At 36.6% G+C, this 23,755-nt stretch overlaps 1 protein-coding gene across 1 annotated transcript in view; it reads right to left on the reverse strand.

Moving 5' to 3' along the window:
• Nucleotides 1-23,755, reverse strand: part of dntt (deoxynucleotidyltransferase, terminal) — a 482,548-nt gene that overhangs the window by 174,062 nt on the left and 284,731 nt on the right. The window lies entirely within an intron of this gene.

Below are 23,755 nucleotides of genomic sequence, written 5' to 3' on the forward strand. Positions count from 1 at the left end.
GGTGCAGGGGCACTGTGTGCTGTGGACTTGTAAATATTAGGATAAATAAACGTGTGCAGTTTACGATATGGAGGTGTCTGTCTGTCTGTGTCAGGGGCTGGCTTCCACATCATTGTTCTCTGTACATCAAGATAAAGATGTACAGTAAATGTCCATGAATGGCGAGGTTCTTCAAGAGTGTTCCATATGCAGAAGTAAGGCTTCTCACACAAACATACCGTTAAGACATCATCCACAGCAAGAATACACCAAATAAGAAATTGTGAACTTTCTCCTTGGCTACCCACAGTAGAAGTCTTCCTTTAAAAATTGAACTGCAGTTTGACAGGTTTTCGAGACAGTTCATAATTACCTTCTTCTCTGTCTAGTAGCTTTGAGACCCTCCTGGGTCCAGCTAAGAAGACACCAGTAATCATTTTTGACACAAGTGCAATCATGACAATTATATCAAACTGAAGGTTGAAATATAAGTAAAGACTGTTTTGTAACTCTTGATAAAATTTAGTGGTTTCGGCTGACCTAGTTAATTTAAATTTAAATTAAGGAATTTAAGTATGTCTTAATCAAACTGTGGAAAAGAAATGATAATTTAATTAAATTAGCTCAGACTCAATCATACAAACAATCGTATCATATATACATATTGAAAGTTGGATTTTATATAACTGCATAATAAAAAAAATCAAAACTACTTTGGAATGTAAATGGTTAGCATGCACACCACATATTGCATAAAGATAGCTTTAATTGTGCAGTCAATCTCCACATGACCTTTATGACCTTTTGCTTAAGGGAAAGATATTTCACATACTTCCCTAGATCCATAAAACTTCAAGCCACAAATTATAAAAAATAAAGGTTTGTTCATATCACTCCTTCCTTTTACTTTGTCATTCGGTTCAAACTCCTACTAATCTAGTGAAATCACTCACTTAAACAATATTCTGTCAACCAAAATTCCTAAACCATCCAGGCAACACTGCATCCCAGAACCCTCTACAGACACTGCACCAGTGATATTTAATCAATACAAATAAAAGCCTATCACTGTAAATCCACAGTTTACGGCCTGGGCATCATAAAAAGAATAATTCAGGATTAGGCATAATAATGATTATGAAAAAAGTTGTTAATTATCAGTAATGCAATGCATGAAATTACTGCATATGTCAACTGTTTTTGATTTTAGCACTGTGCTGTTATACTGCCCTGTGATCTGGGCTTAGAATTAGGTCACCATCCCTCTTGTGGGTTATAAACTGCAAGTAAGACTACATTCACATTACCAAGCTTTTTTTGCCTTAATTTAACGCAATTCTGATGTTTTCGGGGTTGTGTGGACACAGAGATATGATCTTTTCAAATCCGATCTGAGTCACTTTTGTGTGTTTCCCTAAACTGAATATATATGCAATGCATGACCATGTGACATGAATTACAATGGTCAGATCGGAATTCATGTGGATTTTTGTCTAAACATATGGGTTGAGTGCTGTCATCATCAGCCAGAACCAGCAGCATGGCAAAACAACAATGAAGAAGAGCTATAGCTGTGACAATAGCCACAGCCCCACCACTGCTGGCTCTTCTTGTGCCCACACATCTCTTGGTGCAGCAGTGCCAGGAATAGTGAAAACAGCAAAAGCTAACCATCCAGCTTTTTTTTCGCTTTTAGACATAATCATGTGCTACTAGCACGTCCATTTTTGTCTGTTAAAATGCCATGTGTTGTCTCATAGACATATTTCTGTTGTTTGTGATGCAAATGCCTCCTGCACAACTACTATGGATATGTGCATGCATTCCATTTCCAAAGACATATGTGTTCACATTACAGTTAGATAACAGTTCATTTGTACTTCTGAACGTGAACCGTCAAGATAGGCAAATCCAATCTGAGCAAAAAATTGAAATTAAGCAATGAGGCTTGTAATGAGAAGGTAGTGTAAATGGGAGTTCATGTCAGGAAAGAAACCCAGCAATAAAAACTTTGCCTCCCCTCATATAGAATATTTGCCCCAATCAATCAGTCTCACCGAAACCAGGAAATGGTTGTTAAACTGGTAGAGAATTTAGATTTCATATAAAGTATGTATACATGAGATCACGGGTGTTAATTAAATTTTGAAATTGTCTTCCTCATGTAGAAAGTATTGAATTGCTTAGCTCTCTTAGTTCATACAATTTACTAAATCCTATACTTCAGGTCATACATGGAAATCTTAAGATACAAACTTGTGTAATATTCCAAAGATAAATAAAATTAGTATAGAAGGCACGTTTTTTTTAGCTATATGGCACTCAGATCTTGCAATGACGTATATACCAATATTAGGCAAGCCGTATCAGTCTCAACATTTGATGAAGGCTCAAGATTTGTTATTTTAGAGCCCTCTTGTTAGAGTTGCTGCTGAAATATTTTTCTTACATTACTTTGCAGTACTTATTTGTTTGGACATTGTTAAGTCTCTTCGACGTTTATTCTCCCCTTACTCATATTTGTTCTGGGTTGGAGTTGATGTGTTTTCAAAAATCATTGACCTATTTTCATATACCTTGTATTTAGCTGAAACTGCATTCATGTAGAGTTATTCTTTTCAAAATGTGGCTGAGCTGGGACGATTGGAGACCAGGGCAATTTGTTGTTGCCAGTCAACCTAACAAACGTTTAGACTATGGGAGGAAAGAGTATTTTTGGAATAAAACAATGGGAGCACAGGGAGAAAATTTAAAATTACTGTGTATTCATATCACCTATGACATGCCACTAACATCCATCCCGCTATATCCTAACTACAGGGTCATGGGGGTCTGTTGGAGCCAAGTCCAGCCAACACAGGGCGCAAGGCAGGAAACAAACCCCGGGCAGGGCACCAGCCCACCGCAGTGCCACTAACATGATAGGCACCAACTAATCACTTACATTCTTTTCCAGATGGGGGCAAGGAAGAAGGTCAAAACCAGCTATGAGACTGTTACTTGTAACCTCTCAGCTGTCTCACTGAACATTTTGCTCCCCATGTGTTTTACCCTTTGGACCTCTATGGGAGGCTGCTCAGTGACTGGGAAAATCTTTAATTTCAAATTTTTTACTTCGTTCCAGTTTGTCACCAGTAGATGATTTAATAAAGGTTTCTCTTTGTGCCCTTATGGGACCGCAGTTAGACAAGGAATGAACAATCTAAACTCCCAGCCTAGTAGTAGCAAGTAGAGAGAAACTGGTTTTAAACTTTCACTTAAGAACTATACTTTTCTGGATAAAAACCAATAACAGCAAAGTAATACATAGGATCATAAAACTTTGGAGGGACAGGTCTTCGTGTAGTCCTATAAGAAAAAGTAAGATGCTAATGAACATCACAGTGGCTCAGTTTGTTAGTTACATAGTATATGTTCTCAATCCAAAACAACATAAAGAGAAAGAAAGCTCTTTTCCTTCCATGCTAGCACGGAGCACTGACATTTTGCATTTAATGAAAACACGCTGAACATGTGCAAATTAAAATGTTAACAGGATTTCATTATCACTTATAAGGAAAAAAGAACTCTGTTCACACCCAACACATGGCTGTTTTTCTGGGAAAGAAACCTAACTAAGCAAAACACTCTAGAACCCCACTTTGTGCTCCAACATTCCCAGAATTCACTGAACTCCTGGTCAGCCTAAAGGCCAACACCTGATATATGTCAGGTGAAACGTATAAAGCATGTCTTTCACATTATTGAAACATTTATTAATGCTTGTAATTTATTTTTTCTAGTTTCTGGTTGACAAATGAGGACAGACCATTCAGTCCACCAAGTCTGTTCAGTTAGCTAATATTTAAGTTGTTCCAAAATCTCATTCAGATACCAAATATTTCAAATTTTCCAGTTTAACTACATGACTTGGTAGTTTGCTCTAAATTCATTTTACTGTTTGTGTGAAGAATGCTTCCTGGCTTCTGCTTTAAGTGCACACTTAACTTACACCAGTGTCTTCCTATGCATGGTTCACTATTTAACTGGAAGAATCCTATTGTGTCAGTTTTATCAATGTCTGTGATAATTTTGAAGACCTGGATTGGGTCTCCACGCAGCTCTCTACCCTCAAAACTAAACGTTTCAACAGGAACGGGTATTAATGAGAGTAAATGGAAAGCATATATTTTGAAAGACAAGTCATCATAATTTTATGAATCTGGGGGAATTTTATGGGTTGGATTAAGATTTTACAGTGCCTCTGGAACTGAGTAACTCTGCTCCCAACCACTTATACACACATATGACAAATTAAGTATACTACACTTCCATCTTTTATAAGAAACAATCTAAAAGCTGTAACATATGGCCGGCCATTCATCCCAGCCAATACCCCCAAGCCGCCAGGTGGAGCCCTCCTTGCAGCATGGAGGTCCCCAGAAGACCAGCAGGGCATCATTTTTTATGCACAGCCCTGCTGGATGCCATGGGGCCCACAGGAGGGAGCTGCAGGGAGGACCGAGGGCTTCTTCGTGCCATGTGACCCGGAGGTTCGTCATAGGAAGAGCGACGGACTTCCGGGTTGAAGAAAAGGACTATTTACCCTGACCCGGAAGGAATAAAGACTTGTGGACTGTTGGGCAGAATCACCTCCAGGTCAGGGAGTATAAAAGGACTATGGGAACTCCCAGACAATGAGCTGAGCTGGGTGGAAGGGTGGCAACGCGTCTGGGAGTTTGGAGGATTGGTTTATTTAAGAATTGTTGGTTTATTAGAGAATTGTGGAGAGGAGCGTGCTTTGTGCACATAATTATTATAATAAATAATAATTGGACTTTTATCTGGTGTCTGATGTGTGGTCTGAGGGTACAAGGGTGCGAGCAAGCCCTTAATCTGTCACAAAGCTTTAAATGCATTTTGTAATGTGGCTGCATTTCTAGACTCTTTTATTTGACATATTCACTACTGGCATACACCATACAATTTTAGTCAGAATAGCAAGCTCATGTGTTGATTACTAAATTGGCACAAAACCACAAGAAATTCATGGAGAGTCATAAAGTCACCAATCTTATGGTGTAAGAAGTGTTCCTGAACAATCTGAGTGGCTTATAGATTTCGAATATTTTTTATGCAGTGGTTAACTGCTTGCAAGCATGGCTACGAAATATTTGTGGACTCACAGAAAGAAGAACAAACTGGTCATGTTGTAACAAGGAAACCATATGACAATTCTTCGGTGAAATATCATGATTGGGTCTACAAAGAAGAAGTACAAGGAATATTAGCCAGCAGCCATAAATAGATTTTAGCTTTAATAGATTACCATAAGCAATGAAGGCACTTGCCATGAGATAAAAATCGCACGATGTATCCCTGCGTGTAATCAGCTATCAACACAAACGAATCATTAGATGTGAGTGGGCACACAAGCTCCCGTTGTAATGACACGTGAGAAAATCACATAGTGTGCACCCACTCCTATGCTGACACCTGTCTGTTTTGTTTTCTTAATTGCAACACCACAGGTTGTATAGAAATCAGGTGCACAGCAAGCTGTCACCAAGTGTGTGAACTTAGCAGTTATTATTGTAATCATTTTGTGAGAGATTTTGTTACATTTAATTTTTATGGTGATCCCACTAGTTAATGCAGATGTGGAAAAGCCACACATTGAGATTTTATAAGGTGTGAGTCCGTTTTGTTTTTTTGGTGCCTGTGATTCCTCACATCCTTGTGCCCCCAGGGCATTTGCCCACTTATGGTCAATTTAGGCTCTATCTTTTGGCCAGTTTCTGAATTTCAGACCATGCTTGACTGTTGCAATAATGTCAAAGAATAAAGCTACTTTACCCACATGGTATCTTAATCATTTTTAAATATACTGTATGAAAAATTAGATGTTGCCTTTAAAAACATACAGTAACTATAAGCTAGCACCAAACACTTATTTCCAGAATTATTAATGAGGTAAATTTCCTAGGCAAAGGAATACAGGTTCAAAAATAATCCGTCCATACATCCATTCATTTTTAGAACCATGCTTAATCCTTTGAAGGAGTTCAGATGCTTTACACTTAGCACTGGGCCAAGGCAGAAGAAAACAAAGATGAAAAGGAGGATTGTTATAATTATTCTACATTTTATCACAGAAAATGACTAAGATACAAAATTTGATTAGTGGTATGGTACAGTTACAGTATGTAAGTAGAGCAGATCAAATTCATAACCCATAATAATCTTCCACCACCACATTATTTTATTCTGTATTCCAGACCACATTCTATAAATTGCCTTATTTAAGCAGTAACTATACCAAATATGTTTGTCACCCCAACATTAATATACAGAATAAAAGCTGAAAAGTAGCACATTATCAGCAGGTCATGACTTTGCCATTAAGCACATGTATCAGTGAGGTTGTGCCATGTCTCTACAAATTACTGTTCTCTCCTTTTATGTCTTTGTATGCTTTGACTTCTGCATTGCTGCTTGCAGCTATATTGAATGATTAATTTGTTGTGTTGTTCTACAAGATCAGATATCTCCAAACTGCACGAAGAATAATTGTTCAGCTTAAGTAAAAATAATGCACTGTCTTACAAATATTATGACAGTGACTATTTCAAATACTGCAAAATAAAAGAAGATTAAACTGCTTTGTATGCTTTCAGTTTTAAATTGCATATTCATTGTGATGCTGATGTAGATAGGGTGAAAAATCATTGCCTTCATCTAAGATTTTCTGCCTGAAATGTATAAGATATACAACACTTGACATAACAAGTAGAATATGAATGGAACTTAAAACAAATTTGCCAGTGCAAATCATTTTTTAATTAGTAAGGAACAGAGAGATTGTCTGTCTTCCTGTCTGAGATTTACAGAAAACCCTAACAACATCTAAAAAATAAAACTCGCTCGTCCAACCTGTCCTGCACTCCAACCACAGGACAAGTCAAAACTAAAAATTATTCTATCTTTATGATCAGGATACCTATATTTTATATTCCTTTCCTTCAGGCCTGAAAATATCTCAATTACTTTCTGCCTAAATTGAGTCATTTCATTAAGCCGGCCAAAAAATGTAGCTTCATGTATTGTCGAGATCAATGTTTCCCAACCTTTCTTTCTGTAGTGGAACATTTTTTGCAAACTAAATCATCCCCAGGTGCACCACTATTTTACTAACCACAAACACATAGACAGTATATCTCATACACTTGCTTAGCTGCCCAAAGGGGCTGGACTAACAGAGAAGCCGGCAAAAAAAAGCAGCTCCAAGATCAGCGTTCGCAGACATGGCACTTATGAGCACAATGATGGCATCTCCAAACTGCTTTGCTATCCATCAACCTTGTGAGATTCGCTGGTGACCACACACCCAGGGCAGATGGACTCTAGCAGCAAGGAAATACGTCTGAAGTGCTCTAATATGGCAATTGCGGAGGTGCTTTCATGCCAGCTTCTCCGGGTAGTCCTATCCTCTTCAGAAAGGCCTCAACCACCTGTGAAGCTTGTCCCTCTCAGGATCAAGTGAGCTACACTATTATTTCTACAGCACACCTGGATAGCTCTCATGGTACGCCACTATGCCGTGGAACACTGTTTGAAAAACAATGGTCTAGATGACTGCAGCTACTTTCATGCCGCTTAAATTTTTCAGTAAAATGTTTTAGGTGTCGTACCCCTGTTGTTGATCACAACGCTTCAGTACAGGCACTTTGAAACAGCAAACAGGGGAAACAAAAAAAGGTATTGCTTACACCCCATCCAGTTTGCCAACTCTGTTTTTCATAACAAAAGTGAGAAAAAGTCTGTGTGTTAGCTCATCTTCATTTTTTCTTCAAGTGAACAATTTATGAAGGGGTTTTTAATTAAAGAAATAACTGAATTTTCTTTGATTTCAGAAGTTCCACTTGAAGTTGACATCTCCCAAAAATTGAGCTCTCTCATCGGTAGTTACATTGATGGCAGGTGTGAACTGTAAACCATGGACATGAACATGAAATAGTGCGCAAATGATTGTCCAACCACCTAAAACAATACTAATTTGCTGTCAATAAACCTGGGAGTGTTCGGGGTTCACAGAGCTACATCCCTGAAAAAATCTGAAAGCAACCAATTAAACGGGAGCCTCAGGTCACCTGCTTGCCAAAATATCAAAGACTTACATAGACTCTCATTCACTCCGTAAATATAGGTATTAACACCAAACTTTTATTTTTCTTATTCACACAAAAATTAAACAAATACAAGTCGAAAGCAATTCTTAATGGATGCTGACATGTGCGGACACCAGACACATTGTGTAAATAAACACGTTTATTTCATTATTATTTCACATTACCTAATTAATTTAAGTAGAGTTTTTAAAATATTTGGAGGGGTGCAGCACTCCAGTACCCCACATTACAAACCATCACTGTGTTAGTCTTTGCTGAAGTTTTTAACTCATGCTAAAGCAGTTTCAAATTACAGCACTCCAAGGGCATCATCAATTTAAATGCTTGTCAGAATTACTCTATATCTAATTCCATCATGATATGCATTTTGTGGTAAATAAAAAGCATTATGCTTGAATAGCTTACTATATTACTATATAATTCTGCAATGTAAGCACTTATCACTTCTGAATAATATGAAGCTGTATTGAATAAGTTTAACTTGTCCTGAAGGAGAGAGCATGTTGTTTTGCCACTATCCATTCCTCTCTGCATAATTTCCACAACAGCAATATAAATGCTAAGATAATTTTTTTATAGTTTTAAATTCTGCAAATTTTTGGAAATTCCAACCTATGCTTTACAGGAAAGAATTAGTAGTGACTAGAAATCAATTATGTCCATTCAGTATTCAAAGTTACCTAATGTCACATGGATATTAATCACTTAGTTGTAAAGGCTTAAATAACTTGAAGTTGCATTTTCTTTTTCAATAAGAAATACTGTATTTCCCTAAATCTGTTACATAAATTAGATACTTATTGTGTCTTTAGGTATGTGTTCTCTTGCCAGTAGGTCCCAATACAAGTCATTTTCCATTAGAACAAAGTGATCAGTATTAAAAAAAACAATTATAACTGGGATTTTATTATAATTGAACTTTCGGTACATACACTTAAGAAATGACATCTTTTTTCTTTTGCCACCATCAACTTCAGTGAGAAGTTCCAACTTTTCCTGTAAAGTAAATGGCTTCTTTCAGTGTCAATCAAAACCCATAGTATTTATTTCCCTCATTGTCCAAAACGTGCAGCAGTCAATATTATTAGACTTTGAGGTTGGGGCAGTTGTGAGTCAGGGTTCTCGGTGTCGGGAACATGCACCCCTTTAGTTACATGAAATGGCACCCATCAGTGTACATTACTCATACTTTCTGAAGCAACAGCAGCTTGAGTGACATAAACGTGCAATCCAAATATCCATTCATCTGAGATTTTTGGGCCAAGGTCAGAAGAAAAAAGAACTTATTATGTAAACAAAAGAAGAATAAAAAAATTCAAAATAATGCTTAAGATATGCCTAAAAAGGCAATCCAATGCAAATAAGTTCCAATACAAAATCCTAAGCTGAAATCACAAAACAGGAGTAAAAAGAACAAATGTCTCCAAATGTCAATGAAGTACAGAAGGATCTATTACTAGCTTCAAAATATAAAGGTTGAGGGTGACCCTTCAGCAGGGACATCACGGTGGTTCTGCCTCTTACAATTCCACCCATAAAGCACAAGGAATAAAAGAACACAGAAGCCCAATTCACAAAGATTAAATAATAAATAAAACAATATTAACAAAAATATACAGTTACAGTAAGCACATGAAAAACAGTGTTTTAAAACAAACAAAGAAGGCACTAAAGAGAAAAATAAACAACCCCTGGCTGTAACAAAAGAGGGTTAAAACCAGAAGGCAAACCTATCTGTCGTCAAGCCCAAAGGGACAGAGCAGCATCGTAGTCAATAAGTCAAAAGTTAAGTTTATTTGACAGAAAGTTTTCTAATGAAAAACTCTGCAGAGTAAACATATATATTTACAAACTCGGACAAGTAGATCTGTGTGTGTTTTCAGGGAACATGCATTTATCAACTCCCAGTCAAATATTAACAACAGTTCCTGAAACAAACATTACATTTAAGATCTCTGATATTTAATACATAATCACTAAAGGGAACGAACAGCCAGAAAAATGTATAAAACTAAAAAAAAAATCATACCTATAGTAAAATCATAAAATAACTTCCATAGGTTTTTTTCACAGGATTTCAATCTGAGATGTTTGTAATTATACTTTAATTATCAGAAATTTGAATTTGAAATATACTGCTCAAAAGAATTAAAGGAACACTTTTTAATCAGAGTATAGCATAAAGTCAATGAAACTTATGGGATATTAATCTGGTCAGTTAAGTAGCAGAGGGGGTTGTTAATCAGTTTCAGCTGCTGTGGTGTTAATGAAACTAACAACAGATGCACTAGAGGGGCAACAATGAGATGACCCCCAAAACAGGAATGGTTTAACAGGTGGAGGCCACTAACATTTTTCCCTCCTCATCTTTTCTGACTGTTTCTTCACTAGTTTTGCATTTGGCTACAGTCAGTGTCACTACTGGTAGCATGAGGCGATACCTGGACCCTACAGAGGTTGCACAGGTAGTCCAACTTCTCCAGGATGGCACATCAATACGTGTCATTGCCAGAAGGTTTGCTGTGTCTCCCTGCACAGTCTCAAGGGCATGGAGGAGATTCTAGGAGACAAGCAGATACTCTAGGAGAGCTGGAGAGGGCCATAGAAGGTCCATAACCCATCAGCAGGACCAGTATCTGCTCCTTTGGGCAAGGAGGAACAGGATTAGCACTTCCAGAGCCCTACAAAATGACCTCCAGCAGGCCACTGGTGTGAATGTCTCTGACCAAACAACCAGAAAGACTTCATGAGGGTGACCCAAGGGCCCCATGTCCTCTAATGGGCCCTGAGCTCACTGCCCAGCAGCATGCAGCTCGATTGGCATTCGCCATAGAATACCAGAATTGGCAGATGCACCACTGGTGCCCTGTGCTTTTTACAGATGAGAGCAGGTTCACCCTGAGCACGTGACAGGAGTGAAAGGGTCTGGAGAAGCCATGGAGAACATTATGCTGCCTGTAACATCATTCAGCATGAGCAGTTTGGTGGTGGGTTAATGATTGTCTGGGGAGGCATATCCATGGAGGGTCACACAGACCGCTACAGGCTTGACAAAGGCACCTTGGCTGCCATTAGGTATCAGGATGAAATCCTTGGACCCATTGTCAGACCCTATGCTGGTACAGTGGCTCCTGGTGCACGACAATTCCTGGCCTCATGTGGTGAGAGTATGCAGGCAGTTCCTGGAGGATGAAGGAATTGATACCATTGACTGGCCACCACACTTTCCTGACCTAAATCCAATAGAACACCTCTGGGACATTATGTTTTGGTCCATCCAATGCCACCAGGTTGCACCTCAGACTGTCCAGGAGCTCAGTGATGCCCTGGTCCAGATCTGGGAGGAGATCCCCCACAACACCATCTGTAATCTCATTAGAAGCATGCACCGATGTTGTCAGGCATGTATACAAGAACACAGGGGCCATACAAAGTGCTGCGTACAATTTTGAGTTGCTGCAATTACATTTTGGCAAAATGGACTAGCCTGCCACATAATTTTTTCACTCTGATTTTTGGGCGTCTTTGAATTCAGGGCTCTGTAGGTTGATCATTTTCATTTCCATCAAACGATGTGGCATCCTTTCGTTCCTAACACATTACCCAGTCTATATCAGTATAGATATCCAGGAGGATTTCTTTTTCCCATTGAGATCTGATGTGTTTTTAAAGTGTTCCTTTAATTTTTTTGAGCAGTTTATATATACTTACATTTTGACTAGTCAAAACTGCATGTTAGAGATAAGAAATGATGTTTACGATATCTTCAATTTAGACATGTGAAGGTTATGACACAAATTCCATTCCTCTATTCCTTTATACAATTCCAGTCCAAATTAACTTATAGATATGTAGGTTATGAAATGTAATTCTCATAAAAGCTCAGGTAAAATGTTATCAGCTTTTTTTGGCCAAAATAAAATTATAGATATTACCAATTCAGATTCCGACTAGTCAAAAACACACTTACAGATGTCTCTAATTAGACTTTCAGCTAGTTAAAATATAATTGTTGATAACTAAAATAAGAATTAGCACATGATATTACATGTTAAAACCGATATCCAGATTCAACTTTTAAAACCTTCATTCAGTGCAAAATTTGTGTCTATATTATACTAAGGGAATGTCTTTTTAATTCTAAACCCTGAAACAGTATGTGTGAAAAAAAACACATACACAAAAATACACAGAATTATACAGATTTGCCCTCAGCTATCAAAAATGTTGTGTTCAATTCTCTCCCTGTTTATTTTGATGCTTTAAATTGTAACCTTCTTGCTTTGCAAATACTTTTGTGAGAAGCAAGTAAGACACAGAGCAGAGCAGAACCATGAATTGTGTGATACACTACAAAGCTGGGGCAGAATTCGGAGCCCATGCACTTCCTTAAGAGAGTAATCAGTGTGCCGAAAGTCATGCGGCAGTCCTTAATTAACCAGTAGAAGTGCTTGCCTGAAAGTCACAACAGACCAATTACATCTGAATCTTAAGATGTAATAATTGTTAGTAAAATGCTTTTCAACATTTATAACACAACACCACTGTGATCGTTATTATACTTGTTAATTGTCTCATTTTTTGTTTTTATATCTTTTGCACATCTGACACAAACAAATCTATGACAGACACTGACACACTAGAGACTCATTTCACATAAGAACATATTGTGATGCCTGGGATATAGGTCCATTAAAAACTCCGTAAAACACAAAAGTAATTTCCTAAGTCATTTTTCCTTGAAATACAACAGTTTTTATTATATCTTTTCCCAGCAGGCAAGGCAGGTTACCATATTCTGCACATTATTTTTATACTTAATGCTGCATATTCTAGAAATGAAAATCTGAAAATTGCAGCCACACAATATAGCATTCTCTGGCCATTGTGTTCTTTCACAATTTCTGCAATTAGACTAAATAACAACCATGTTAAATACTTCACATGGAAATCGGATGAAATTGTCCAGACAATTTCTAAATTTAAACACTATAATCTAGATAATTCACTATGCATAAGTGTGTACAGAGGATACTTATGTGTCCAATAAAAATCTCTTGATGCAGCTGCATCTTAAAAAGACTAGATTAATCAAGTTTTTTGTTATTCTGAATTGAGAAAAGAGCAAGCCTACCCAAAATAAAACTGAAAAACGTTGAAAAAATGCATGTCAGTGTACATAAATATGCAAATTTAGAAATCCACTTTGAAGAAAAGGTTACATTTTCCCACAGTGTTGAGTTTAAAGACATGTTAATTTTTACAAAAAAAAAAAAAACCTATGATGCAAAATAAATGACTTAACAAAATAAACAAAATAAAGATTATGAACAAAAACTGATAATTTCAGACTGGTAATACAAAAAACTATTGCAAAAACTATTGTATTGTTTGTATGTACTACATTGAGCCATAAGATTTGAAGCATTTTGATATGTAATGTGAACCAACGTACTCTTGCCTGAGTAAAGGAAGAAACTCACTATCAATACTTTAGAGAATGGTAAGTATCAATGATAGATTTAATGGACTGTTTCTCAAAATAGTAAGTTCAAGACTGGTTGGAGCACCAGTCAGCAACAAAGGGTGGCCATACTAAATCAAATCATTCAGCAATTACAATAGTGGTGAAATACCTATGTACTTCAACGGTTTCTGAAAAATTATAAACATTCTGTGTAAGGTAATTCATGTGTCATATTTATAGTGATGAACATGAGCCCTGGGGCCTCCAGATACTTTCTTAAATAATGTGATTTCATTTTCTTAACTCTAGCAAAGTTAATTTTTCATAAAGCAAGCTAAAATCGGGTTACTTTTTTTCTTTTAATAGGTCAGGCATTAAAAGAGTAAGTAAATATCCATTGTGTTACTAACTGCTCTAATATTGCTATGCTTGTTTATTCAAGACTTCATTTGAGACCCTGGTGAGAAAAATCATTGGTCACTATTTAATGTAAAAGAAGATAACTTATAACAGATTTTATTTTGGATTTAAAAGCACTACCTGCTGATTTAGCATGTATCATGATTTAATTACATCATTAGGTCAGCTTCCAGCATTTCTAGGGTCATGGCCTCTGAGGCTGTATGTATAATCAAAGTGACGGGATAAAAAGACAGCTATGATTTCAAATCCTTGTCTGAATTGTGAATACCAAAACTCTTAAGAACTTATAAAGTTTATCATTATATTATTTTCATCTGTGTGATTCTTTTGTTATATCGACCACCATTATTGTTTCTCATATTGGACTTCGGTTTAGTTTTGCTCAAAAGGCTTATCTGCCAGTTTGCTGACAGGACAGCATGGAACAAAACTGGACTCATTATAAAACAGTATGTGTAAAGAGTTAGAAAAATGAGCTAGAAAGTCATTTTCAGGGAAAAAGTGTTAAGAGTTAAATATGTATTTAGGTAAAAGTTCTTCAGTGAAAAATGGGATTCAGAACAGCCAAAGTGGTTGAATAAAACAATAGGGAATTTAAAGGAGACACAGAGGTGGTATCTGTTGTGCAACATATTACCTTTTATGAGTAAATAGTAAAACAAAAATCCAAAGAAAGCAAAATAATTTTTTAACTAATTGAGTCCAGTTAATAACAAAGCCAGAAACCTTTACAATGCCAAATATTTTTTAAAAATACAAATTAATGTAGAGATAAGGAAACTCTAATGACAATTCAGGCATTTATTCTGCCACCCGTCTCATGAAATTTAATCAGCAACTCTCTGTATTTAACTTTGACACTGCCAGAAATAAATAAAAGCATTAAATATACAAGGAAAATAGGAAATAGTGTAATTCAGAGGCTTTAAAACAAGTCCTTTAAAACTCCAGTCATTGTCAGTACTAATTTAAATAAACTTGATGGTTATTTATTGGCAAATTTTATAATAACCATAATTAAAAAACTCTAAAAATGCACTACTGAAAATACATTTTATAAAAAATGATAATCAAACTAACTGGAGTAGTGGTGATAAATACTAATGATTGCTACTTGCTGATTAATTTTATTTCCTCTGTGTTATTCTGGTTCAGCGGACACGTTTAGTAAATAAAAGGGCTTTATATAACCACTTCATTGTCCCTATGATTTTGTAATTCAATTACTGCTTAATGTTCAACTCCTCTATGAGATGATTATACATATATTCAGGACTAGACAGTTAACAACCTTGGAAAGTTGTAATGATGTGTTTAAAGGTGATCAGATTGTCAATAACAACGCCTGTGTTACTTTAAAACAACACTCTGATTGTAACAGTAAAGGGTTAATATATATATTGACTTGCCCCTGCCCAATCTTTTATATTGAAACAATATTAAAACCTGTCAAAAATAGAATCATGGACTGGCCAAATGTTCCATTCTAGTTTTACAAAGAAAACTAGAGGGGTGGGAATTCTCATACATAGAACAGTACCATTTGTAGCATCAGATGTAGTATTGGATCCTGAAGGGAGATATGTGATGGTCATGGGAGACTTATCTAACTGTAAAATGATTTTGATAAATGTTTATGCACCTAATGTTGATGATAAGGAATTTATAAAAAATTTATTTGCATCCATTCCCAATCTGAACACTCATAAACTTATAATGGCTGGGGACTTTAATTGTGTTCTAAATCCACTTTTAGATAAGACTTCCTCCACAGGGGGAACGACAACTAACACCGCAAAGATAATTACAAAGTTTATAACTGATCACAACTTATCAGATCCCTGGAGGTTTTTAAACCCAAATTCAAGAACATATTCTTTCTACTCACCAGTACATCATTGCTACTCAAGGATTGATTACTTCTTTATAGATAATAACTTCTTGCCTAAGATTAAATCTTGTAAATACGATGCTATTGTTATTTCAGACCATGCTCCGATGATCTTGGAGCTGAAATTACTAAGCCCCATACACTCACCCCGCAGATGGCGTCTCAATCCGCTTCTATTAGCTGACGAGAATTGTACTGAATTTATATCCAAACAAATTGAATTCTTTCTAGAGACAAATACATCCCCTGAGATCTCTGCAGGAATACTCTGGGAAACTCTTAAGGCCTTCTTAAGAGGACAGATTATCTCATATCTTTCCCACAGAAATAAATCCGAGCGAAGAAAGTAGCAGAGATAAAAGCGAAATTACTAAAATAGATGAAGAACATGCCAGACTACCAAGCGAGACTCTACATAAGAGGAGGCAGGCTCTACATTCAGAATTAAACCTCTTGACAACTAAAGAAACCGAACAACTAATTTACAAATCCAGACATCATTATTATGAACATGGAGAAAGCTAATAAGCTTTTAGCGCAACAAATTCACAAGCAAGAAGTGCATAGCGCAATCTCGTAATTACTAACACGAATGGAGATAAAATCATCGAACACAAAAATATAATGTACACTTTTAGAGACTACTATAAATCCCTATATACTACTGAGTTTAAAGAAGACAATATACAATCTAATGCATTTCTGGATAAATTACAGATACCACAAATTGACGCTATTAGTGTGGAGGAGCTCGATAAACCTCTGTCATTATCAGAATTACTGGATGCTATAAAGTCACTCCAAGGTGGAAAAGCAGCAGGCCCTGATGGCTACCCTGCAGAGTTTTACAAGAAATTCTCCGCTCAGCTAGCTCCCTCCTATTAGCAACATTTACAGAAGCCAGAGATAACCAATCTCTTCCACAAACCTTTAGCCAAGCACTAATCACTGTCTTTCCAAAACAAAATAAGGACTTATTACAATGTGCATCATACAGACCAATTTCACTTCTGAATAACGACGTTAAAATACTCTCTAAAATCATAGCTAGAAGGATGGAGAAAGTGCTCCCCTCAATAATATCACAAGACCAAACTGGATTTATTAGGGGCCGACACTTATCTTCAAATCTTGACGCCTGTTTAATGTAATATACTCACCAACTAAATCAAACACCCCAGAAATATTATTATCATTGGATGCAGAAAAAGCATTCGACATGATTGAATGGAAATACCTTTTTACTATTTTGGAGAAGTTTGGGTTTGGCCCGAACATTTGTGCATGGATTAAATTACTGTATACTAACCCAGAAGCTTCAGTTTGCATCAATAACATTTGCTCAGACTACTTTAAACTAGAGCGTGGCACAAGACAAGGATGCCCTTTGTCACCACTGCTGTTTGCAATTGCCATTGAACCACTGGCAATACATTGTCGAAATACTGATCAGATAAAGGGGATTAGCAGAGAAGGACTGGAACAGAAAATCTCATTATATGCAGATGACATGGTACTGTATATATCGGACCCAGAAAATTCTGTGCCTGCAGTCTTAGCAGCACTCACAGAATTTCAAAAGCTCTCTGGTCTCAGAATTAATCTGAATAAAAGTGTACTCTTTCCGGTGAATTCAAGCATATAATATTAGATTAGACACCCTTCCTTTTATCATTGCAGAACAGTTTAAATACCTCGGGGTAAACATCACAAGTAAACATAAAGCTCTTTATCAACAAAATTTATGTCTGTATGGAAAAAATTAAACAAGACTTGCATAGATGGTCAACCCTTCATCTCACACTAGCTGGAAGAATTAACACTGTTAAGATGAATATTCTTCCTAAGCTCCTTTTTATTTCAAAACATACCAATATACATTAATAAATCGTTCTTTAAGCAATTAGATTCAACAATAACCTCATTTATTTGGAATTCTAAACATCCACGCATCAAAAGAGCGACCCTACAAAGACAAAAGGCAGAAGGCGGCATGGCTCTACCTAACTTCCAGTTTTATTACTGGGCGCAAATATACAGTCGATAAGAACCTGGACACAAATAGAAGAACATACACAGGCATGGACCGCAATAGAAGTAAAATCCTGCAGTACTTCTTTGTATTCCTTGCTTTGTGCTCCAATAAACACACGTTATCGGCAATACACTAATAACAATTGTGCTCCACTCACTTAGAATCTGGAACCAATGTAGAAAGCATTTTAAGGCGGAGAAGCTTCTTTCTGTGGCACCTGCAAAAGAACCACCTCTTTCAACCCTCACAAACATATGCAGTTTTAATATCTGGAAAAATTTGGAATTAACTTGCTTAGAGATCTTTATATAGACAACGTCTTTGCATCCTATGAACAATTACATTCCAAATTTAACATTCCAGCTACAAATTTCTTTCACTATCTTCAAATCAGGAACTTTGTTAAACAGAACCTTCCAGATTTTCCTCATCTTGCACCCTCATCCACGCTGGAAAAATTATTGCTCAATTTCAAGGAGTTAGACTCCATCTCTACAATATATAAAATCCTTTTACAATCCCTTCCTTTCAAAGATCCAAGAGGACACTGGGAAAATGACCTCTCAATTAATATATCAGAAAAGGAGTGGAAAGTAGCAATGCAGAGAATTCACTCAAGCTCCATATGCAAAGCATACAATTATACAACTCAAAATTATATATCGAGCACATCTGTCTCGACTAAAACTCTCAAAATGTTTCCAGGGCATGATCCAACCTGCGAGCGTTGCAACCAAGCCCCAGCCTCACTAGGTCACATGTTCTGGGCCTGCTCCAAATTAACATTATTCTGGACAAAAATTTTTAATTACCTCTCAGACAGTCTTGGACTCACAATCCCTCCTAACCCATTAACAGCTGTGTTTGGGGTTCTTCCAGAGGGTCTTAAAGTGGAGAAAGACAAACAAACTGTGATTGCATTCACTACACTGTTGGCACGCAGACTTATTCTGATAAACTGGAAGAACCCAAACTCTCCTCTTTAAGTCAGTGGGAAACTGATGTGTTATATTATTTAAAATTGGAAAAAATCAAATACTCAGTTAGAGGATCTGTGCAGACTTTTTCAAAACATGGCAGGATCTAATCAGTAATATTTTGAAATGATTTATAAAGCACAGAGAATTTGTTGATTTAGGTATTTTTAAAAGCCTTAAATTTTACACCGTTTGGCTTGCTCTCTCTCTCAAGGGTGGGGATCGATCTGTTCTTAGCATAATTCTTTTTTTTTTTGTAAAACTTGATTGCTATGTATTGATTGTAATAAAATTAATAAATAAATAAATAAATAAATAAAGAAAAAAAAAAATAGAATCATGGAACATAAAAGCAATATTCGTACAGGCTTTATTCTGCATCCTCTATCAAGACATTCTGTCAAAAATATAGCATTCTATATCTCAACATAAATATTCAGTGTTACAAATAGTTACACCCACTATTGGGCTGGAAACTTTGACAATCCTGAACTTCTTGAAAGAGAGGCCCCAGTCAGTTTGGATGGGCTGCAACACTTCCAGCAACATCACACTGAGCACTGGAGCGCTGCAGGGCTGCGTGCTTAGTCCACTTCTGTTCACCCTGCTGACTCACAACTGCACAGCCACACACAATACCAACCACATCATCAAGTTTGCGGATAATATGACGGTGCTTGGACTGATAAGGAGGGATGATGAAACAGCATACAGAGATGAGGTGGAACGGCTGTCTACATGGTGTGAAGACAACAATCTATCTCTCAATGTTGACAAGACAAAAGAGATAATCGTGGACTTCAGAAAATCACATCCTGCCCACTCAACATCAACGGTTTAGATATGGAGACTGTTTGGAGTACCAAGATCCTCGGTGTGCTCATAACTGAGGAACTAACGTGGACACATAATACCTCATCACTAATCAAGAAAGCCCAGCAGAGAGTCGGCTGAAGCGAGCAAGTCTTCCCCCTTCCATCCTCACCATGTTCTACAGAGGCACCATTGAGAGTGTTCTAACCAGCTGCATCACTGTCTGGTATGGCACCTGCAACATATCTGACTGCAAGTGCCTGCAAAGGATAGTGAAGACATCAAAGAACATTATTGGACTGCCTCTCCTTTCGCTACAGGACATATTTTACAAATGCAGTGTCCGCAAGACGATCCAAGAGAAGATACTGCAGCATCAAAGCCAGATCTGCCAGGCTGCAGTAGAGTTTTTACCCACAAGCTTTCAGACTCCTTAACACCAGGCTGCCCCCTGGGATCTTCCACACTGCTTCAACCACCTCTAAAGACAGACTTTTATACATGCAAGCCACTTTCCTGCAAAGACTAGTGTGTATGTAGAAAAAGAACTGAAAATCTCATACTGACCTTTTAGTATTTTGACACTCTTGATATCCTTCTGCTGTCACATGTCTTAAACAACTATTATCATACACTGATAATTTCTGTATTATCTACTGTGCATCCGGAAAGTATTCACAGCGCATCGCTTTTTCCACATTTTGTTATGTTACAGCCTTATTCCAAAATGGATTAAATTAATTTTTTTCCTCAGAATTCTACACATAACACCCCATAATGACAATGTGAAAAAAGTTTACTTGAGATTTTTGCAAATTAATTAAAAATAAAAAAATTGAGAAAGAAAATGTACATAAGCATTCACAGCCTTTGCCATGAAACTCAAAATTGAGCTCAGGTGCATCCTGTTTCCCCTGATCATCCTTGAGATGTTTCTGCAGCGTAATTGAAGTCCACCTGTGGTAAATTCAGTTGATTGGACATGCTTTGGAAAGGCACACACCTATCTATATAAGGTCCCACAGTTGACAGTTCATGTCAGAACACAAACCAAGCATGAAGTCAAAGGAATTGTCTGTAGACCTCCGAGACAGGATTGTCTCAAGGCACAAATCTGGGGAAGGTTACAGAAAAATTTCTGCTTATTTGAAGGTCCCAATAAGCACAGTGGCCTCCATCATCCGTAAGTGGAAGAAGTTTGAAACCACCAGGACTCTTCCTAGAGCTGGCTGGCCATCTAAACTGAGCGATTGGGGGAGAAGGGCCTTAGTCAGGGAGGTGAGCAAGAACCCAATGGTCACTCTGTCAGAGCTCCAGAGGTCCTCTGTGGAGAGAGGAGAACCTTCCAGAAGGACAACCATCTCTGCACAAATCCACCAATCAGGTCTGTATGGTAGAGTGGCCAGACGGAAACAACTCCTTAGTAAAAGGCACATGGCAGCCCGCCTGGAGTTTGCCAAAAGGCACCTGAAGGATAGGTGTGCCAAGCTTGTGGCATCATATTCAAAAAGACTTGAGGCTGTAATTGCTGCCAAAGGTGCATCGACAAAGTATTGAGCAAAGGCTGTGAATACTTATGTACATGTGATTTCTCAGTTTTTTTATTTTTAATAAAATTGCAAAAACCTCAAGTAAACTTTTTTCACATTGTCATTATGGGGTGTTGTGTGTAGAATTCTGAGGGAAAAAATGAATTAAATCCATTTTGGAATAAGACTGTAACATAACAAAATGTGGAAAAAGTGATGCGCTTTGAATACTTTCCGGATGCACTGTATATCTATTATTTATTTATTATATTACATATCTATTGATTATGTTTATGTATCTAGATTGCAAGAGAACCACCTCTTTCAACCTTCGCGAACATATGCAGTTTTTAATATCTGGAAAATTGCTTAGATTAACTTGCTTAAAGATCTTTAAAGAGACAATGACTTTGCATCCTATGAACCATTGCACTCCAAATTTAATATTCCAGCTACACATTTCTTTCACTATCTTCAAATTAGGAACTGTGTTAAACAGAACCCTCCCAATTTTCCTCATCTCGCACCCTCATCCATGCTGGAAAAAATATTGCTCAATTTCCAGGACTCAGACGCCATCTCTGCAATATATAAAATCATTTTACAGTCCCTCCTTTTCAAAGATCCAAGAGGACACTGGGAAAAAGATCTCTCAATTAATATATAAGAAAAGGAGTGGAAATTAGCAATACAGAGAATTCACTCAAGCTCCATATGCACAAAGCATACAATTATACAACTCAAAATTATATATCGAGCACATCTGTCTCGACTAAAACTCTCCAAAATGTTTCCAGGACATGATCCAACCTGCGAACGTTGCAACCAAGTCCCAGCCTCAACAGGTCACATGTTCTGGGCCTGCACCAAATTAACATTATTCTGGACAAAAATTTTTAATTACCTTTCAGATAGCCTTGGTGTCACAATCCCTCCTAACACATTAACAGCTGTGTTTGGTGTTCTTCCAGATGCGTTTAAAGTGGAGAAAATCAAACAAACTGTGATTGCATTCACTACACTTTTGGCACGCAGACTTATTCTGATAAACTGGAAGAACCCAAACTCTCCTCTTTTAAGTAAGTGAGAAACCGATGTTTTATACTATTTGAAATTGGAAAAAATCAAATACTCAGTTAGAGGATCTGTACAAACTTTTTTCAAAATATGGCAGGATCTAATCATTAATATTTAAAAATAAGCTCTTAAAGCACAGAGGAAGCAATTATTTCTGTATTTCTTTGTCTTCTGCATTCATCTCTATTGGCTTATCAAACTTATTAATTGAGGTATGTTTACAAGCCTTAAATTTTACGCTGTTTGCCTTGCTCTCTCTCTCAGGGGTGGGGGTCGACTTGTTCTTAACTTAATTTTACTTTTTGTAAAAATTGATTGATTAATTTGTATGGAATGATTGCAATAAAATTAATAAAACTTCAAAAAAAAAATAAAGGCATTATTCCTTCTTGAAAAAAAAATTGATTGCAAATACCATACATTGCATCAATGTTCATATTGCTAACTACATGTCAAAATTGCTGCTACTTCTTTGTCTTGTCTTTGCACAATGTCTTGTCTTGTTTGCGTTTTAATTTTAAATTTAAATTGTAAGTCTATTTTTAATTTATTATTTTCACGTCATGTTGTTAAACTGTGGACCCTGAGCTTTGCAATTCCGTCTATCTGTATACTTGGATATGGTTGAAATGACAATAAAGTTCACTTTGAATTTTGACTTTGATATGATTTTCAGTAATCCTTGCTCTATTATCTACAAAAAAGGTATAAATAATATTTATAAATATAAATTGTAAAATACATTTTTTTGTAACTGTTATTCAGTATTTAACATTAAATTAACATGATTTATTTTGTAATTTTTTCTTGTTTTTACTTTCTCTTTTTTTCTATTTATTCATTGCTTTTAATGACTTTTTCTACACATGACCTTGCTCTGAGGAAGGGAAAGTCGGTTCAGCAACCTGAAGGCTGGTAAAATTTGTGGCTGCCATCTTCACTAACTACAAAAAGTTTGAAATCCCTGAGGCTTCACTTGGCTCCTTTGTCTGATGATCCCCTACTCGCTCAGCAACGATCAACACTGGATATAACCATAATAAAATGGACTTCTAATATTCATCTCTGCTTCTTCTCTTATGTACAAACAAATACATGGAACTGTTTGTAAATTAAGCAGTATGGTGCAAGTTCACACCTCACAAGAATTAGCTCAAAGTTCAGTTCACACAGATTAAAATGAATATATTCACGTTCATAGTTCACCATTTTAATTTTCAACTAGTTCATGTTCAGTTCATTTTGTATTTTTTAAGGAGTGGGAATAAATGACCCATGAGTTTACTTTTTTCAATTTTGCATGCCTTATATTAGGCTATTACAGTGTTCATGAATAAAATGCAATAATTATAAATATTTATTATTTAAATACACTTTACTGAGTTATACCCAGCAA

This window comes from Polypterus senegalus, chromosome 1 (genome assembly GCF_016835505.1).
Source record: "Polypterus senegalus isolate Bchr_013 chromosome 1, ASM1683550v1, whole genome shotgun sequence".
NCBI classification, from domain to species: Eukaryota; Metazoa; Chordata; class Cladistia; order Polypteriformes; family Polypteridae; genus Polypterus; species Polypterus senegalus.